The sequence below is a fragment of the Lemur catta genome, chromosome 1 (assembly GCF_020740605.2).
Source record: "Lemur catta isolate mLemCat1 chromosome 1, mLemCat1.pri, whole genome shotgun sequence".
Lineage (NCBI taxonomy): Eukaryota > Metazoa > Chordata > Mammalia > Primates > Lemuridae > Lemur > Lemur catta.
The window spans coordinates 77,243,123-77,256,201 of NC_059128.1; the positions used below are offsets into that span (position 1 = coordinate 77,243,123).

Here is a 13,079-nt window from a genome sequence, read left to right on the forward strand (position 1 = left end):
TTCAAAAAAGTAGAGAAAAGCATAAGCATGTTAAGGAAAGAAATGTAAAATACAAAAAACTGAACTTCTAAACATGAAAAGTATGTAGTTGAGATGAAAAATACAATGGAAAAAATATATACTGGATGGGATTAACACCAGATTAACCAATGTGAAAGAAAAGATTAGTGAACTTGAAAATATGGACGAAGAAACTATCCAAAATGAAACACACAGAGAAAAAGACAGAAACCAAACGAACAAAGCACCAGAGAACTGTAGGGTAACATCAAACGGCCTACCGTACATGTAAATGGAGTCCCAGAAGGAAGGAACAAGGACATTGTTTATACTTTTAATTCTGTTGTCAGTTACTGTGACTATGCAGTCTTGGAAAGTTTCTCTCTACTTTTAATAGATATTTTGCTTTCTAGATACATTTATTGTGTCCAGAGAGATTCCATGCTGCAAAAAAGAAGAAAAGTCTGAAGTTTTCCCAAATTTGATGAAAACTATAAATATACCATATACCCCCTATTAGTAAAGTAAAAAATCAGATGTTTTCAAAGCAATCATGATCTGTTTATGTAAATAGTATTTAGAAAACCTGATTTATATTTCAAAAATACATCAAAGTGTAGTGAGATGCACAGTGGCTATATCGCATCTCAAATGTCAAAATAATATATTTTTCACATTATAAAAAATTATCTAAATTGTTCTGTTTTAAAATAAAACAAGATGAGTTGTAGATACAAGTTTACAAAGACTACACACAAGCTAAGTTTTTCAAAGCATCTAGTATACTAATGTAAGCAACAGAAATAAGTTTTGAGAATAGGATAAACCCAACAGGATTTTGTTTTTGTTTTTACCCAACAGGTCTTAGCAAGAGCCCCTCTGAAGAGTTAATAAAAAGACATGAAGATTTGTGAATAACCCTATCTGCTGACAGCAAAAGAAGAGAAAGAAAATTTAATCATCACTCACACTTCAACTGTTCCTTAAAAACTTTAACAGGAGGTAAATTATACTTCTGACAGCATGTAATCTCTCAATAAATATGCCCAAGAAAGTAAAATATCCATTAAAAATGAAGAGAAACTTTATAAATTAGCATAGTTACAATTACTGACAACAGAATGAAAGTGTAAACAACCTAGTTTGCCTCTCCCTGGCTACAAAACTAACAACACATAAACAAATTCTTCCCTTATAGAACGCAGTGTAACTTATACGGCCAGATTGTAAGGAAAACACTAAATGAAATCATTCCTCCGGTAAAACCTACTATAGCCAAATCAACCAAAAAAAGCATTATGTCCATAATCCTCCCACTAAGACAAAGGAAAAAAAATCCCTACAGAACCTTCTCTGTAAAGCTCTTCATTCTAATAAGATTTTAAGTATATTAAATTCCCTTTTTAAAAATAGCAAAACTGCGACAAAGAGATTAAGTAATCTATAATCCAATGATGTTATAGTAGAGATAAGAATAGATTCAAACCTTATCTTGATACATAATTAATAATTTATATTCATTTGTTTAGCAAGAATTTATCAATCTAAGAGGTAGTAGTTATAGTAACCTTATTTTCTAAACCAAAAATTAAGTGCCAAGGTATAAGGTATATTTTTTCCTGATTTATGAATCTATTTTTTAAGCTTACAAAGATATTTAAATTATATCCCAATTACTTATACATTTAATGAATCACCTATAAGCTACTAGACCCTAGCTGCAGGGACACTGTAACTACTTATCTAGATCACCTCTTCCTTATAGCCATATACAGATGCTCTGGCTACTGGTAATACCTAGTCTTAACTTCTGAGGGTTCAAACGGAGTGTGAAACAACAAAGGAACTCTTGAGCAACAGAAGCGTGGGAGAACCTAAAGTAGAAACCTATATTGGTGGGCTCTTTAGGACAAAACTTTTCAAAGTGTTCTGGTATGCTGAAAGGACTTGTCTAAACCTTATTTCAGGGGTTGTGTGAACATTCAATTTTAATTAATTTTTATTTAAAAACATTTCTTTTTAATTATTTAACTACTTACAGCTACAGTATATTCACTAACCTCTGACTCTCACGGATTATGTAGACTAAACTGTGGTTAATAAAACAGAAACTTCTTCCCTGAACCCACCACCCTACTATTAGGTCTGTCTATTAAATGCTCACGTCTGCATTTTCTCTTCATAATACTTGGAACACTTGTAATTCCTTATTCTACAAATATCTGCTTCTACTATTTGTAAGCTCCAAAAGTGAGGAGATTATTTGTCTTCATTGCTGAATCTCTAACCCTTAGCTCAGTAATATGGTAGTTGCTTAAGAAGTATTTAATGAATGAATGAATGAATGAATGAGGCTACTGCAATACAGCAGTCCCCCCTCACCCAAGGTTTCATTTTCCACAGTTTCAGTTATCCACAGTCAACCATGGTCCACAAATATCACATGGAAAATTCCAGAATAAGCAATTCATAAGTTTTCAATTGTTTGCCATTCTGATTATGGTGATGAAATCTCAAACTGTCCCACCTGGGAGTAAATCATCCGTTTGTCCAGTGTATTTATGCAGTATATATGCTACCCAACCATTAGTCCCTTAGTAACCCTCTGGGTTATCTATCAGATTGGTTATCAGATTGACTGTCTCAGGATTACAGTGTTTATGTTCAAGTAACTCTTACTTTACTTAGTAATGGCCTCAAAGTATAAGAGTAGTGAGGCTGGCATATTGTTATAATTGTTCTATTTTATTATTAGTTGTCGTTAATCTCTTACTGTGCCTAATTTATAAATTAAACTTTATCATAGGTATGTATGTATAAAAAAACATAGTATATATAGGGTTTGGTACTATCTGAGGTTTCAGGGATCCACTGGAGGTCTTGGAATTTATCCTCCTCAGGTGGAGGTGCAAAGGTCCAAAGAGGCTGAATTAAGTCAGCAGCAGTAGAAATGAGAAAGCAGAGGTTTTGTGCAAGTAGAACCAGGAGAGACAGGGAGCAAAAAAAAAAAAAAATATATTGAAATTTTTGAGCTTGGGCGACTTTGAGCTTGGGCTCGGTGATGCCTTTATTTATAAGAATTAAAGAGTTCAAAAGAAGACTGACTTTTGTCTTGGATATGCTGAATTTTTTAAGTACTAAGGAAGTCCAGTAGAAATGAAGTCCTAATCTAGTTTCCTATCTACCATATAATTTAGCTTTCACATGATCTTTTTTTTTTTGAAACAGAATCTCGCTCTGTCACCCTGGCTAGAGTGCTGTGGCGTCAGCCTAGCTCACAGCAACCTCAAACTCCTGGGCTCAAGCAATCCTTCTGCCTCAGCCTCCCGAGTAGCTGGGACTACAGGCATGTGCCACCATGTCCGGCTAATTTTTTTCTATATATATTTTTAGATGTCCATATAACTTCTTTCTATTTTTAGTAGACGGGGTCTCGCTCTTGCTCAGGTTGGTCTCGAACTCCTGACTTCGAGCTATCCACCCGCCTCGGCCTCCCAGAGTGCTAGGATTACAGGCGTGAGCCACCGCACCCGGCCTCACATGATTTTTTTAAAACCGAATTGCATGAGAAGCAAGGCTCACATTTTTCTCTTAATTATTCATTTTTTCTTATTTTCTTCCCTCTCATATTTGCCTTATTGGTCACTGAAAAAATGTTTTTAAAACCATATTAAGATATTTTAGAAACTGAGGCACTTAGTGGATCAAGAAAAAAAAAAGACTATATGAACTTAGTTCACAACATACAACACGTGGAAAACTAAATGTCAGACAAATATTAACAAAATACACTATTTAGATATCATATGGCCAGAACAAGATAAAGGAAACAATACAACTTCATTTTTTTTAAAGGCAAGTACTTTTAAACTCTGCAGAAAGAAAAAGGACAAGTATAAAATATTAATCATAAAAGCACTTTGGTAAAAAAAAGATATAATGGCACGTAAATTTTCTCAAACAATGAAAAATACTGATTCTTATTTTCAATAAAAATGTTAATGTTAAAAAAAAAAGTGACAATTCTTAAAACACGTTAGGTTAAATCTTGATAGCTGACCAAAGGGAGCCAAGAAGTTACTTACTACTTCCCACTCTTAAGGAGGACACTGTTGCATCTCAGATTGTTTTTAAAGAACACTCAATTTTTTTTACCTTGGGAAGCTTTACCCTAATTGAAGTGAAAAAAAATTCTTATAATACAATTAAAAAACAACTATGAACATCCCAAAATATCAAGGATCTTATATACAAATGTAAAAAAAAAAATCATAGGAAATAAGTCAAAATGTTCACAAATGTTCTTAAGTACTATATATGTTCAATTAAGTATCAAGGTATATAAAATAATAACCACAAAGAGAATAATGTTTAACTTAAAAGTCATATAACACAAATGAAAATATACTAAAAAGTCTGCTTATGAATCACCTGCTTAAGCAAAAAATAAAAATAAAAAACTTTTAAAATCCCCTGCTTAAAAAGATGAAATTTTCTGGCAAAACTGACATTCATATTAGGTAAATCATATTATTTCAATCTGTATTTTAAACCTATAATCAAGGATCACCAGATTTTAATGATGTAGAAATTGTTTTGAGTGATAATACGTGTTGTCCTTATGCTTAATATTTAGTTCTAAAAAAACTCCACTTTTTCACATGAACTTAAAGGCTCTTACCAAATATAGAAGTGTGATATTTAACCCGAAAGCACTCAGTATTTTCAGCACAAAAGGCTCTACCCACTGAAGCCTGGAAAAAAAACTCCCACTACCATCACTATTGTTACAATATTCTAGATGACAAAAAACAGATGACAAGGAAGTAAAACTATATCAAATGTGTTTAATTTCAAGTATCTATAAATATTGAAGATATCCTGCAATATTACTAATAAAACAGAAATAGTTCCAGCGATATTTTATTTCTCAAAACTTCAAAAAGAGCAAAAAAAAAAAAAACTAGAACAATTTTGAGTAACATGCCCTCAAAATGATTTCCCACATATCTATAAATGATAGATAGAAGTTATTTTTCTTATAGGAAATTTTTTTTTTTTTTTTTTTTATGAGACAGAGTCTCACTTTGTTGCCCGAGCTAGAGTGCCAGGGCGTCAGCCTAGCTCACAGCAACCTCAAACTCCTGGGTTTAAGCGATCCTACTGCCTCAGCCTCCCGAGTAGCTGGGACTATAGGCATGTGCCACCATGCCCGGCTAATTTTTTTCTATATATAATTTTAGTTGGCCAGATAATTTCTTTCTATTTTTAGTAGAGACAGGGTCGCGCTCTTGCTCAGGCTGGGCTCGAACTCTTGACCTCGAGAGGTCCACCCGCCTCGGCCTCCCAGAGGGCTAGGATTACAGGTGTGAGCCACTGCGCCCGGCCCTAGGAAACATTTTTTTAAGTGGGGAAGGAAGGAAGCTATATTTTCTATTAATTCTCAAAGCTATTTCATTTTGCTGGTCAACACAGCCCCCACTGGTTCAATATGGTCATTAAATACTTTCCCTTATTATAAATGTTTTTAAACAAACATCTATTATATCTCACACAGTTTCTAAGAATTAGAATCTGAAAGTGTCTTAGCAGGGTGGTTTCAGCTTAGGGTCTCTCATGGATTGCAATCAAGTTGTCATCTGTATATATTCTTTTTTTTTTTTCTTTTCTTAGAGACAGGGTTTTGCTCTGTTACCAGGCTGGAGGGCAGTGACACAATCACAGCTCACTGCAGCCTTGAACTCCTGGGCTCAAGCAATCCTCTCACCTCAGCCTCCTGAGTAGCTGGGACTACAGGTGCACGTCACCATGCCCAGCAAATTTTCAAATTTTTTGCAGAGACTGGGTCTCGCTGTGTTGCCCAGGCTATTCTCAAACTCCTGGCCTCAAGTGATGCTCCTGACTTGGCCTCCCAAATTGCATATATATTACTTTTTAAAGCTTTAAAGCGTATAAAGAATTGCCTGCCCCCCCAATCAAAGTAAAATTTAAATTCCATGATCACAGCTAACTCAACTTTGTAATATTCATTACTTTGAAAAATCAACAACCTATTGCTGTCACATTTTTTAGCACACATTTTAGATGTAAAATATTCTTGAAAATTGTCTAAATTATACAAACATCACTTCTAACATTACATTTAAAGATATTTGAAGCCCTACATAATTGAGCTCAATTTGCTAAAGCAAATGAGCTCTAACTTCATGAAGATTTCTTGAGGTATTAAAATAATCAATATTTAAAAGAAAGTCAAAAGAAGACACAAAAGTCTGATGTCACGTATAATATAATAGAGAATTCTCTAAATTTTGTCTTAACTATAGTACAAGATAATGAGCAAGATATATTATTCTCAAGTCAGCCCCCTACCAATGGTCAAATTTGTTTCAATTTGGTATTATATATGTAAAAACAAAACTATGAATTTTAATTTCTTTTACATGTCTAACACTGAAAGAGGAAAATGTATTTCCTAACATTTTATCATAAAGGAAAAATGTTAGAGAAACTTTCCTTTATAACCATGTTCAAACATCCCTTTTAGTGTCTTGATAAAACGTATCATACAGGAAAGCATAGGCTTCTAAATTAAAGATTCTTTTCAGTATGTTTTCAGTTTGAATAGATCACAATATACTATCCAAGTCTCCATACTTACTTGAAAAATTTTTAGAATTAAAACAAATTCTTCAAGATTAGTCACATTAAGCTATATTTGTCATTACTGCTTCTTTATTAAAAAAAAAAAGGAAAGAAGGAAAGCAACGCATAGCATTCAATTCCCTCAATACTCTAAAATTACACTTTCTTCCCCCTCTCAAAATAAACGTTATTATATTCTTTTTAGCCCAAAGTAAACAGCAGACACATCTTTGTGGTCTATCCTGGCAAATCGGTGTTTAGATATCAATATAACTACGATTAATGGCTCAGAATCAAACACTGACAAAACACAGAGTGGATCCTCCTGTGTGTGTACATGTGCTTATTCATAACATGACCCTCCTACACACACAGAAATTCAATTTCTATTGAATAACAAAACATCTTTACACTATACACAGGTTATTATAAAACTGTCCTCTTTAATGTAGAAAGAAAGCAACTTTTAAAGCTGGGGAAGAGAAGAGTTAATATCAGGATTGCTGCCACCTATCAACTTTAATTGAAAGCAAAGTACAACTCAATGTCATTTTTACCTCCACTGCAGCCAAGACTGAAACAAAATTAACTTCATTGTAGGATAAAGTATTAGCATCCCAACGGATTATTTACTTCTCTGATTTAACAGTATATGTATGTGGAGTCTTTTGTCCCTCCCACAACATCCCAGGGTGTCAACATTATCTTCGTCAAAGCACACGACGAGCAAATCCCTCAGGTCATTACTGCAGCACCCTAAGTAAAAAAAGTCATGGCCTTAATTGTCGTTACAACAGAGCAAATAGATTCTATACAGTTCCATGCCCCCTTCTAATATAGTTGGGGAGGTGGGGTGAGAAAGAAGCGCTCCTATTTCCTAAGATCCTCTGTGTTTGGTCCTGGTACCAGAAGCGGCATAAGTACAAGTGCTATGTGGGTCACCCACAGAGAGAGGAACAGAAAGAAGCTTCGTGACCCTCCAAGTTCAGTGAAGATACCCAAAGCTTCGGGGAAAACGGGGCTGAATCAGAACAGCCTCCGAGGTGGACAGTGACTGGGTCTGGCAAGAGCCCAGAGCATGGGCAGCGACCTAGGAGTCTCCGGTACCCCTCCCCTCCTCACCAGGGGCGGTCACTCGGCGAGGGGTGCGGCCAGAGGAAGGGGTCAGGATTGGGGGAGGGCGGCGCCTAGGGGTGCGGGGGGTGGGGGGTGTGTCCTACCTGGGCCGTGGCGGACGCAGGGATTTCGGGCGGAGCGCTCAGGTCCAGCTCAGGGCCCGGACCGGCAGGGGTCAACCCTCAGCAGGCGGGACTGCCCACCGCCTGCCCATCCCCCGCCGCGAACTGCGGCGGGACCCGAGCTCGGCTTCGAGGGCCGGCCGGCTGGGTAGTTCCCTCTGGTACCGTCCGCGTTTACTGGCGGCGGCGGCGGCTGCTGCTGTTACTGCTGCTGCTGGCTCCCCCCAGCCGCTGCTCTTGTGTCAGCCCCTGCTCCCCCTCCTGCCGCCGCCGCCGCCTCCTTGTCCCCACCGCTCCCATCGCCGCTGCGGCGACTACTGCAGCGCCCGCTGACCCGACCCGACGTTAGTCTCCCCCTTCGCAACCCGGCACAGCCTAGCCCACCTGCCCTGCCAATGCGCACGCCCACCTCTCTATTCCAGGTGCTGATTGGAGGATGCTTTCCCAGCCCGCAGCGTCGGTTGGCTAGTCCCATTGCCCATCACGAAGGGGGCGGAGAGTCGGGCAGAAAGCGTCTCCGCCCCCCACCGGAGAATTGCCGCTATCTTCAGGTTTGCCTGAGAGGGCTAGTTACCGGGAAGGGAGCATCACAATGGCAGCACGCATGCGCGCGGGAATTCTGGGCCTCGTAGTTCCAGCCTGACAACTGCGCGCTGGTCTAGAGAAGCAGGGCTCCTGGGACCAGTGATTGGCGTACATAGGTGTTCTAGTTCAGCAGCTAACTTAGTTATAGAGGCATGGCTGTGACTCCAACGTTAGGCGTTTCGGAATAAAATTGGAAATGCCTTGTCACGATACGAAATTACTCACTGAGGCGGTCGCGATGAGGGGCTCAAATCGTGAGGCCCTGCCATGCCTTAAGGGGTCCATCCACCTCCTCAGAACCAAAGCTGCCAGGATCTCGCAAATTGGCGCTGTCCCCAGAACCACCTAACGTGAAGCTAAGCACCTTTGGGGACCGGGAAAGGGCCTAAAGGTGTGAGGAGGAAAGTAGACAGGACTTCCATAAAGGAATGTCTGCCTGGAGACTGGAGTTTCCTTATGGTTTTACAACTTACCATGAACAAGATTTCATTCCCTTTTTGAAACACCTCCAGCTTAAGATGCAATGAGCAGCCCGGTGCAGACCAGTATGGGGTTCTAAGCAAGAGTATGGGAGAGTTGCTCAAAGACTTTCAAAGAAGAGTGAGGAGGGCAGATCATCGAGTCTGTGTAGGATAAATTTGTATTTAGTGTTGATTGTGTCAGCCTCTTTGATGAAGGCAAACCTTAAGATTAAGCCCCCCTCTCATTTTTATACACCGATTTACAGGAAGGAAAACTCAATTTAAAAGGTTAAGTAACTTTCCTAAGGCTACAAACTAATAAGTGACAAAACCAAAACTCAGGTCTCTTAAACCTATGTCTAATGCTCTCTCTACTTAATAATCACAATGACTCCCAGGGGTTTTCCATAGACAGAAAAAATGCAATAAATTAGGAGCTTCATTTTTACTTTAAATCCTTTTCTTCACTCAAGTGACATTATTATTCAAGCTGATTAAGAATATAGAAAGGTTAAATATAAATCCTATATCCAGTCTGAGAAGTGTTCTTATAGAATCTGTTTCTTCTTGTTCGGGAAAAGCCACAGCCTCTTGACATTCTTTACAAAACAGCAGGCGCCTCTACTATCATGTCCAGATCCTCGGATAAAAAACTGGACAAAATGTACAGTAAAGGCAATTGATGATGCAGCTCATCTTGTTCTATTCATACATAAATAAGTTGCCAAATTGTTTTCTTTCTACTGATTAAAACCACAAGTTGCTTTTTCTGTTACTTTGTCTAATAGAATATAGTTTGCTTCAGAGTAATGGCCAATTGCATAATTTGAATAGGAAAAGATTAGGGTTTCAGTAAATATTTTTCTTAAAAATTAAAGGAGTTTATAGGGAAAAAATGTCCAAATTCATGAAATTATGCCTAGCAATAAAAGTGTTCCCTTTTCTCTAGTCTTTTCCATTTAAGAATTATTAGTCTGTTCCCAGAGATACTTTTTGAATTAGGACAAATGGCAAGGTAATATATTATTCAAGAGCTTGTACCAGAATTCAGGACCCCCTTTGATACATATATAGACACACACATATACACACACACACATATGCATACTTTTGAATTATATATATATATATACACATAAAGAAATGTGGTAGCCAACCTTCAAGATGGGCCCCAATGATCCCTACCTCCTAGTATTCTCACCTCTATGTAGTCCCTCCCATACTGAATTAGGCTGACCTATGTAACCAATAGGATATTCCAGAAATTATGATGTGTGACTATCAAGGATAGGTAGTAACAGACATTGCAGCTTCTGCCTTATTCCCTCTTGGGTCACTTACTTAGAAGGAAGCCAGTTGTCATATCATAAGGATACTCTAGCAGCCCCATGTAGTGGTCTCCTGGCAAGGAGCTGAGACATCACACCAATAGTCCACACCAGCTTGCCATCCATGTTAGTGAGCCATTCTTGGATCCTCCAGCGCCAGTCAAGCCTTCAGATGACTGAAGTCCCAGAGAGCATCTTGACCACCACCTTGTGAGACACTCCAAGCCAGAACCACCCAGCTAAGCCACTCCCAAAATCTAGACCCACAGAAACTATATGAAATAATATGTGTTTACTGTTGCTTTAAGCCCTAATTTTTGGGATAATTGGTCATGTAGTAATAGATAACTAATACAGTAATTTAGGAAAATAAGGGAGAGAGGAATAACTGAAGTCTAGAGATGTGTGCCCTGGATAACTAAGTCTGAAGAAACAAGACTCTGATTCTAAGAACAGCATATTCAAGGATAATGAGCAAAGTTCAGATTTACACTAAGAAGTCTCACACAGGACACAAAGCCCCTTTCAACCAGCATTTTTTCTCCTGGCATGAAATAAATAACGTACTGAAGAATCTCTTTCTTCTTTTCCTTTTCTCCCATTTGTGTCCTTCTGTACTCATCTTTAGGCATGATTTTGTACCTTTTTCCCATAATCCACACAGGAAATTATCTAGATGGGTCATGTGCGTCAGTCACATTGTTATCAGGACAACACCACAGTATGGATCAGTATGAAAGTCAAAGAAAAGAGACCCCTGCCCTTTTTTTTTCTCTTACTATCTCTCTCTTTAAAAACAAATCTCAGAATTGTACACTTGAAATGGGTGAATTGTATGGTATGTTAATTATACCTCCATAAAGCTGTTTTTAAAAACTCTGTGCACAGTACTCTAAAGCATGAAACTCAGTAGTGGACTGGTGCTCAAGTACTTCCACAAACCAGCAAACAGCTTTGTTTTTAAATTTTTCATTAAACCAGTTTCTATTTGAACATTACTTAATGCACAAACAAAATCCCTATAAACAAATTTTTTATTCTTTTTTTTCCTTTTATTTCTTCCTTTCTCCTGCTAAGATTCCCACATCCTATCCTATAAACAAATTTTTGTAAGGACTACTAATGCTAACCACTCTGCTATGCACTGGAAAAAAGATGTGAATAAACTCAGTCCTGTGCTTAAGGATTTCACAATGCAATGATTAGCAAACGTGCAAATCGTATTACAATATATTCTAATAATGGCTATAATAGAGGAATATAGCATATACAGATACTGTGAGACAGGGATCAGTAAGCCATAGCCTGCAGGCCAAATCCTTAGCGTGCGTTGAGAGCATGATTCCTTTAAGCCAGTGTCAGCTGTATTTTGATTTTGACAGAAATACATTCACACCCAATATATTAACTACCTCAATCAAGTGTTTGTGTTTTTGAAACTTTGCTCTTTATTTTTTTAGTGACAGCCTTTATTTCTAACTAAAGAAATCTCAAGCAAAAAGAATTAGGTAAGAGAAAACTGTGTTTGGGTTTGGGCAAGGTAACCTCAATTTTGGGAATATGAGTTTGTAGTCTTTTCACCTATTGAATACCAATTTGTGTTTGATGATGATTAAAATAGACCATAATATCAGGGAATATTGATATTGATTAGAACTAGTAAAGTGAGAAGAGAAACTAAAATAGTTTGCATTTTTAAAAGTGATTCTCATTATAGTTATTTCTTGATATGCTTCTCATTTATGCCTTTTGTGAAACACAGAATAATTTTACCATTTATGTTAACAGTTAATTTTTTGCAAGTTTTATTAGAAGAGTGAACTCTATACATATTTGCTCAGTCTTTTAGGTTTCCTTTTTGTTGCAAGGTCATCCATTAATATAATATTGTTGTATGTTACATACTGACAATTTTATTTTTTTATTTTTTTGTGTGTTTTATTTTATTTTTTTATAATTTTTTTATTTTAGCATATTATGGGGGTACAAAAGTTTACATTACGTATACTGCCCTTGCCCCCTCTCCCCCTAATCAGAGCTTCAAGCGTGTCCATCCACCAGACGGTGCACATTGCACTAACTATGTATGTATACACCCATTCCCTCCACCCCCCCATATCTACCCAACACCCGATTAATGTTATTCCTAAATGTGCTCTTAGTTGATGATCAGTGAAACCAATTTCATGGTGAGTACATGTGGTGCTTGTTTTTCCATTCTTGGGATACTTCACTTAGTAGAATGGGTTCCAGCTCTATACAGGAAAATACCAGAGATGCTATATCACCATTGTTTCTTATAGCTGAGTAGTACTCCATAGTATACATATACCACATTTTATTAGTCCACTGATGTATTGATGGGCACTTGGGTTGTTTTCACATCTTTACAATTGTGAATTGCGCTGCTATAAACATTCGGGTGCAGATGTCTTTATTATAGAATGTCTTTTGTTCTTTTGGGTAGATACCCAATAATGGGATTGCTGGATCAAATGGTAGGTCTACTTGTATCTGTTTAAGATATCTCCATATTGTTTTCCACAGAGGTTGCACTAGTTTGCAGTCCCACCAGCAGTGTATGTGTGTTCCTGTATACTGACAATTTTAAAATGAGAAAGTGATAACGTGACGTTATGATTCCTGATGTGTGCCTGTAACAGCCTGGGAAAAACTCAGTGACTTTCGGTCTGGTTCAGTAATTAGCTACTTCAAACACTGGAGAGCTTTCTGTGGTTTTCGGGTTATTAACTGGGTAGCAATGCTAACAGCACACCCTAGTGATTATAGTATTCCACTGCAAGTTGTATTAAAACAAAACA

At 37.6% G+C, this 13,079-nt stretch overlaps 1 protein-coding gene across 2 annotated transcripts in view; it reads right to left on the reverse strand.

Moving 5' to 3' along the window:
- Positions 1 to 8,265, reverse strand: part of TTBK2 (tau tubulin kinase 2) — a 132,002-nt gene extending 123,737 nt beyond the window's left edge. For both annotated transcript variants that reach the window (XM_045539634.1, XM_045539627.1), the window contains exon 1: positions 7,866 to 8,265. The gene's annotated coding sequence lies outside the window, so the exon portion shown is untranslated. The remainder of the gene's footprint in view (positions 1 to 7,865) is intronic.
- Positions 8,266 to 13,079: the final 4,814 nt, after the last annotated feature.